The sequence below is a fragment of the Ischnura elegans genome, chromosome 12 (genome assembly GCF_921293095.1).
Source record: "Ischnura elegans chromosome 12, ioIscEleg1.1, whole genome shotgun sequence".
Classification (NCBI taxonomy): domain Eukaryota; kingdom Metazoa; phylum Arthropoda; class Insecta; order Odonata; family Coenagrionidae; genus Ischnura; species Ischnura elegans.
Genome location: NC_060257.1, coordinates 44,448,078 through 44,456,282, shown reverse-complemented (window position 1 = coordinate 44,456,282; position 8,205 = coordinate 44,448,078).

The window sequence follows — 8,205 nt, the reverse complement described above, 5'->3', positions numbered from 1 at the left end:
CCGTTCCTATTTGGAGTAAAGCGCTGCAGAAGGTGTTAGCTGTGGAAGTTATGCCTTGAAACTGGTTCTCTTTTGTAAATTCGTACACAGTGCTACATCCTTGCCTTTTTAGTTTTTATTTAGGAACATTATGCTATTGCATTGTGCGCAATTTCCACGTTGTAAATCTCTTAACATCCATCTTCATGAGACTTATTCCCAACACGTGCATTTCGCAATGTTTGTCTCACACCTTCGTCTGCCTTCATTTATTCGTTTGATATACTATGTCGTTACGCGGAGCTCCTCCTTTCCCGAGACTTAATTTAATCAGCCAAGCACGCTCATGATATCAATTTTTTATCATGTGGGCGTTAGCGGTGCGCTACATGTATACCCGCGCATATCTGGCTTAGTTAGTGTAATTTTAATAGTTAGCCTGTCTTCTGGTAAACTTGCTTTATATCGTCACCATCACATTTGCAGGCGTGATAGGGTATTAAGTAATGTAGATAGGTTCCAATTAGAGTTCATTTCAATTATCTTTGTGTCTGAGAGGCAGGACCAAGTTTTTTCATGGGGTGAGGGCGGAGAGCACGTGACTACCTGAAAACCAATCAAAATGCGATAGGCGGAGCCTAGCCTCCCTAAAATTCAGTCGCTTTTAGACCTCCGCGGTTCGCTCTTCGTGAGTAAGTTGGCTGTGTTGCCAAGTGGGAAGAGCGTTTTTGAGACAGTCTTTCGTCCCATTTCACTGAAAAAATCTTTTGAGAAAACATGGCAACGCCCGCATCTAACATCCCAGTCATAAAATATTTTGTTTGCTATGCACATATATTCCTAATTTTTCCCATGAATACTTTTTCCAGTGAAATAAATGCTGTTATATACCGTGATTTTTTGTCAATTGAGCCAATTTTGCAACAATGCATGATGTTCATTGTACATTTTATATTAGCTTCAACGCAATCCTACTCCTGAAATTTGGAAAAATTCCCGAATCCCACGAACGTAATAGCATATATATTTTAAAATAAAGAAAACGTTTTCTACCAGTGTCGTCGTGGCAAAATTATCAGTGCCGGAACGCATTTTTGCTAAACTTTTTTGCAAGTGAAATATTACTCTTTGTGTTTTTTATTACTACTCATTATTTACATTTTATCACAATTTGCTTTGTTACGAATGCGTATACTAGAAATTTTGTGGCAGCAAAATTGACAAAAGTGTTAGTTGACTATCATGTCTTTTGCTAACCAGTAACACCGTTCAGGCGCGTTCCGGCACCATGACACCACCCTTCTGTTCCACTCAAAAGGGTTGATAGTTACCGCACCCAGCTCCACGCACCTTTCCGCACCCTCTTTCCTTCACTTCACCGCAACCAGTTGTGCTGCTCCCCTTTTTCCTGCACCGAATCCACAAATCGGCAAAAAGAGCATTTTCATAGTGGTAAATAAATATCTGTAGACCACGTAAACGTATGCCTGTTATTACGTTTATTACGTTACTTGACACGCCATTCTATCGCTATATACTCTGATGTTGATTCATAATGATATTTTTAGTGGAATAGATTTTACACCGATATTTATATATTTGTGCTTGAATGCCCGTTGCAAGAAAATGCTAGGATGAATTTAGTGGATTTTTGTAATATTATTTTGTAAATATATATCAAATAATAATAATGATGAAAATAAATAAAATATAGAAAAATTCTTCGAGTAATATTCCTCACCATATTGATACAATGGTTACATTTGACAGCAGTGCGTTGTATTCTCTGGTGAAAAGGCAACTTTCATACCACTTCTTGAATGTGAATTGCATAACATAACATTACAAATTAAAGAAAATGTATCATGAAAATAAAGCGATGACATTATTTTCATCGTACTTATTCGAGTATTTTCCTTTACTATGAAAATATTGTCACTGCAATTTTTTCATGGTACATTTTAGTGTACTTATATTCAACTCCGTTCCAGCCCTAAAAATTGACGAAATTTCCACTTCCACCCTTCAATTCCTCTCAAAAGGGTTGATAGTTGCCGCACCCATTTCCACGCACCTTTCCACACCCTCTTTTGTTCACCCCCAACCCGCTCCGCACCCAGTTCGGCTTCTCCCCTTATTCCTCCGCCGATTCCCCAGAGCGGCAGCGGGAGCATTTGGGGGCAGGGAGGGACTCGATAGGGGGTCTGTAGGGTACTGGGGAATGGGAACCCAGGGTCGCTCCTTTTTGGCTCCCTCGCGGAATGATGGACGCTTTTTTTTCCTCCACCCTCCCGATCCCCCGTACTTCCCCTTTACTAGTTGGCGCTTCGCTCCGGCAAAGCCAGGTGGCAGCACTTGGCCCGTTTACCCCCTCTACGGACCCCTTTCTCTCTTCCCCTATCGCAATTCTGCAAAAGGCAGCTACTGTTGAATCCCCTTCCATTCTTTCTGCCTTCCTCTCTCTCTCACTACTATTCCGAAAAAAAAAAGAAAAAAAAACTCGCGTTGCCTTTCTCTTCTTTCTCCACGCTTTTAGTTGCGCGTTTGTTTTATTTTTTTTCGTTCCCATCCACACTCCCTGCATCTCTCGCAGGGTTCCGTAACGTTCGTCCTCGTCTGTGGAGGAGAGAGAGAATTTATATTTGTATTTTTTTATCTCTCCTTCGAAACTAAAACATAAAAATTGAAAGTCGTTGCAAGGGGAGAGCGGGAGCTACTCGCAATCAACATGAAAGCTTGGATTTTTTTGTTTCAAGCGAACTCGAGCTATGCGGATGCTATGTGTTCCCGCCATTTTCTGACTCTGCATTTATGCTAAGGCATAAAAAAAATATTTAAAAATGGTGTGCATATTTGGTACAGGTACGGAGAATTCATTTGGAAGTGTAGAAATGCAGTCATAGACATTTGTAGACTCCAAGTTCGAACAAAAATCAAATGTTGATTTGTACACTTACGTATTATTCGTTCCTAGCATACACAGAAGATAATCTACAAGTTGGGTACCTGCGATATTTTGGGTTAATGCTATCGTCCGCGCTCGTAGAACCTACTTTTCTGTATTTGTTACAAGAATAAAAAGTTTTGGTTTGTGCACTTGTAGAATATTAATTCCGAGCAAGCGCTGGAGGTAGTCCTCAAGCTGAGTATTTGCGATATTTTGTGTCAACCGTATTGTCCAACCTCATAGAGACTTCTTATCGTTCGTTTAGTGGCCTTTGAAAGGAAAAAACGTTCGCTGAGATTCTTCGCCATTTTTGTAATGATTTGAAAGTATATTTTTTTCATTTGGATCAAAATAATAAGAACTTGTGATGTCAACATTTGGACAGGTGCGGAATGATGAAAATACAAGAACCTGTTCTTACAACAATTTAGGTTGTGTTTCTACACCTTCGGCACTTTCGGTAAAAATATATCATTCCACAAGGGCTATTTAGCCGGGTGGTCTCCCTCCATTCTGCCGACGTTTCGGAACACGAGCCGGGTTCCATCATCAGGGCTAATGGTGAGTGGATGAAGTTTGCTAGCTTCTTTATGCTCTTCAATTGGTTCTAACGTCTTACGTGATTGGCCGGGAGGCAGCCAATCTTATTTTCCTCAGTGTCGGTTTCCATACATTACTTATTGAGTACCCGGCGTCTCGATTGAGAAGTATATCATCTTTGCATGTTTGATGTATTTCGGCCATGGCTGAAGAAGCATGTGAAACCATGTTTAATCTTCCAGCGCTGTCCTGCAAATGCAGTTTACAGTTTGTGTGGGGTATTTCAGTGCTTACTGCTTCTTTGAAACGCTGTCTGTATTAATCAAATATTATATCCACATCATATAAAATAAATAAAATATCCGAAAAAATAATATCTTCATAACTTTTGCCAGGTTCTTGAATTTCGCGCGTTATATTAGCGATGTCAACGTCACCTGCCGGCAGATTTTCTAGTTACGGATAATTCCAACGCTACTGGCGGGAAATTTAAACTTGAAAACCTTAAAACCGTGAATAAGTCGTGAATTTCGTATACCGTGAACAAAACTGGAAAAGCCGTGAATTTCGTTCTAAAGCCTTAAAAATCTCTCAATCTTGATTTTACGATCGTGGAACTACGATTGACAGCTTAAAATAAAAATGGATATTTAGATCATATTTCAAGGTCTGTCACGCGCAGACATGGCCTCGGATTCATCTGCACACGGATATTCGAGCCGCAATTATTTGTCCGTGTGCTATGATGACACATTGGCCTTAAGCCTGTACCAAAGCCGGAAGACTGGTTACCAAAGTTTTAATCAACACTCGCGAAAATTTAGACACTTCTTAACTTCTCTGGCACCCTGGTCCCTCCATTTTCCCACTCACAATTTTTAGCCGGAGCTGAATTTTGCAAACGATATGTGTCGTCAGGAGAGATAGCACTTTCATTGCTGCGTTTGCAATCATGGTGTCTGTCCCGTTTGTTAAATGTGTAGTTAACGTGCGGCCGATGATCGTTGCGTGATCAATATTTCTGCCTAAAATGCCTTATATAAGAACCGTGAATTTGAAGACATTTAGACCGTGAAAACCTGGAAAAAACCGTGAATTTTATAACTTAGATTGATTCGGAACCCTGTTAAACCTATGTTAATGCGCGTTCCCTTGTAAATTACCTCTCCCGCCCACCTGGGGCCTGGTTCTGGTTCTTTCTGGCTATAGCCTACACGATTTGTCGAAAAGATTGGCGAACGGTGTATGAATTCGTATTCTCATTTGAATTCGCTAGCTTTCGAATTCTATAGAATGCTTCGCTTCGCTGTGACAGTAATTTACAAATATTTTGACGCAATGATTTATCCTATAATTGTAGCGGTGCGCGCTGAATATTTACTTTTTGCTTGAGTACTAATTTACAGATGGGGATGATGTATTCGTAAACTCTGTAATAATTATCGTACAAGTAGCAAAAAAAGTCATTTTCAGGAACTCCTGAGGTATTTTCGCAATATTTTGCGATCATAGTATCAGCATTACCTATGAACATACTTAAGAGGTGGCGTCGATGAACACTTCTTTTTGTTATTATCCCCAGTCCGGGATAAACACCCATCGTGACTTACCAGTCGTTCTAATAAAATTAATGTCCAACCTTCATTAGGGTAAGGAGCAACAGTGATTACGTGCGAATCGTTCGTTAAGATTAAATGATATAATAATTATCGGCGTTACTTATTTTTGTGACTTATTGATTTCTATCTGTTGATTCATTTGCATGGTAAAGAAGAGATTGCAGCATTTTTTGTGTTGAAATGGCCTTTTCCCGAAATAGAATGAGAAATATAGAATTTTAAGGACTTAAGCGGAGTTCGACAATAGTAATAAAAGATTCAGCGAGATAGCTACCTCTAAAAGATAGTCATTTTCCTGCTTTTCATGTTAATTGCCTTCCACCTGCACCATTTAACAATATTTTATGGCATCTGTACACATATTCGGCTACATTCTGTGCTTCCTGCGTTTATAGTGAGATATCATGCAAAATTGTATCTTGGATCGAAACCTATGGCTAGAATTCAAGACGGTTTTGAAATTTTGATTGGAAAAGAGGATGCATGGTAAAACTATATATTTATGTGCGAAATAATCATCTCTGTATTCCGCTAGAAAAAAAGGTATTCTTATTATACGTAAACGTATTTTGTTTCTGAATTTTTCTCCCTTGAATCATAAAAAATGGCAAGAATGATACAAACTTATTTTATTAAAACAAATGTACTTGATATCGGGACTTAATCATGCTATGGAAGAGTTTTATTTTCTGTAGGTACAATTGGAATCGCAAATAAGAAGAAAATATTACTGGTTGTAGAGGAATATGTTTCCCACTTGATCTCAGCACCTTTTTATGACATATTTTGAGAAATCGTTTTGGATTTGAAAAGTCAATCATCGAATTCGTTCAATGTAATTTGGAAATGCAGTCGATAAATCTGATTCCGGGCCCTAAAATAGTTCGAAACTCAATTCGAGCTTAGTGTTTCTGCAAGCTCTGTTCCCAAGTGAATCATATCTCACGAACTTCAAATAGGTAAGCGTTCTGCTCAGATTCATTCACTTCGGAAACCTAGTGAATTCAACGGGTGCTCGTAAAAACAATTTTTTATTTTCATATTCTCGATTAGACCTTTTTCTACAGTAGACCAAGAATTTTTTAGGGGAAATTCGATTTGATTTTGAATATTTAAATAATAAAAATGTCATAGAAACTTGATAAAAATGTTATAGGCCTTCTTCTTTTCATTTTTTCACATTGCGATTCTCATTCTGTAAGTGGTATGAAAGTGGACTTTTCATCAGAGGATGTACCGTACAGCTGTCTGATATGACCACCAAGTTGTAGTGGAATGCTACTCAAAGAATTGTGCTGAACTTATATTAAACATATTAGTTGTTGTAACATCTGGGCTACTCTGTACGAATGTGTTCGTAACTTGTTTGTGAATATTATAATTACTAGCATAAAAAATTTAAAATACTTTCCCGGTGAATATTGTGAGTAAACTTCTCGGGATTACCACCGGGTTAAATTTTCCATATTAGCCAGCGTTTCAAGATGCGACTCGGGGCTCATCCCCTGGGGCTGCTGAATCCGTTTCCGTTAAGTTGTTACGAGTTACATTTTCCTTTAAATAAAATATATAATATGAGTGACGCATTGGAAACATTTGGCTAAATCTGACTATATCGATGGGTAATCACGTATATCTAGAAGTTTGACTACGGCATAAAATAAGATAATCACAAGAAAAATAAGGACTGGTCTCTCTTATATAATGTTCTTCATTTTAATTACTTTGCATAACGTTCTTTACTTGTAACTTTCTACAGTCAGGAAGTCATATCCATATCATGCCATATTAGTTGCGTACAAGAACGTAGGTAAAAATACCGTTTTTCCTTTGCAGTAATCAGTTAATAAGTTTCCTAAGGGTGCCTAAGTTTTTACCGTTTAATCGTCGGAGCGAGTCAATATAATTTTGGAATATTTATCTGTCACTAAAGCTGCACTTCGTTTTTCAGGAATTCATTCTGAAAATTGTTGATATAAAAACCAAAATCTTGGACGTCGGTTAATGAGTCGCATGTAGCCCACGTAAGAGCGTAAATATATAAATCTTATATTTTATTATAATCATCTCGAAGGTTAGAGTGGAAAGCATAACATTTTAATACAGTAATCACTGGAGCATGTTGATGAGGTCGTTCTTAAATACACCAAAGGACGAAGTTCGCCATGAAAAAATATTTGACTTAGCCGGGACTCGAATACGGATCTCCCGATTGGCGGTCAGGCGTGATACCACCAAGCCATTTTCTCAAAGTGAACTTCGGGATGGGTTTTACCGAACAAGATATTGACGTCACAAGTTCACATTGTGTGTATTTAACTTTGCACCCGTGCGCGTGACTGCGTATGAAGTCACTTGATCCTGCAGTGCTTTGAAATTCGTCGTCGCAGACCAGCGACAAAATAAGGGTTTTTCACCCCGACAGTGGCTAAGTAAGCACGACCCTCGCCACATGATCGGGAGATCCGGGTTCGAATCCCGGCTAAGTCAAATATTTTTTCATGGCAGACTTCATCCTTTGGTGTTTTTAACTTTGCACCCGCGCGCGTGACTGCGTACAAAGTCACTTGTTCCTGCAGCGCTTTGAAGGTCGTTCTTAGCTGTCACGATTTTAGTGCCTTGTTAAATGCAATGATACTTGAGCGGATTACATAATTATAATGGATTTCTTCTCAAGGTGAAGGCGATGCGTTTATCTGTTGGCGAGTGTTCTCGTGAACTACCTACTAGAGTAGACACGAGGAAAAGTTCTACTCATCCCTTTAGGCTAAAAATCGAGTGACAAATGTCTAGCGACGTTTGTTATTTAGCTCGACTGCGTGAAATCAGCAGCATTTCGGCCATGTTAGGCAATTAATGAGAAAATGCTGGCTTCCGTGAGGTTACAATTATAATATTAGCCTCATAGTATTAGTCTCTCAAATTTAATGTTCTTCATCTTGATTGACATTAATTTCGATTTTCACTCGGGATAATCAGCATGCCGAACACTCGTTTTCATGTGTCACATTTATTCCACGTGAGAGCGTAAATGAAACTTCCGATATTTAATTATAATTATCAGAAAATGTAGAGAGAGAAATTTATTTTGATAGATTATTCGGTATAGCATGGTAATGA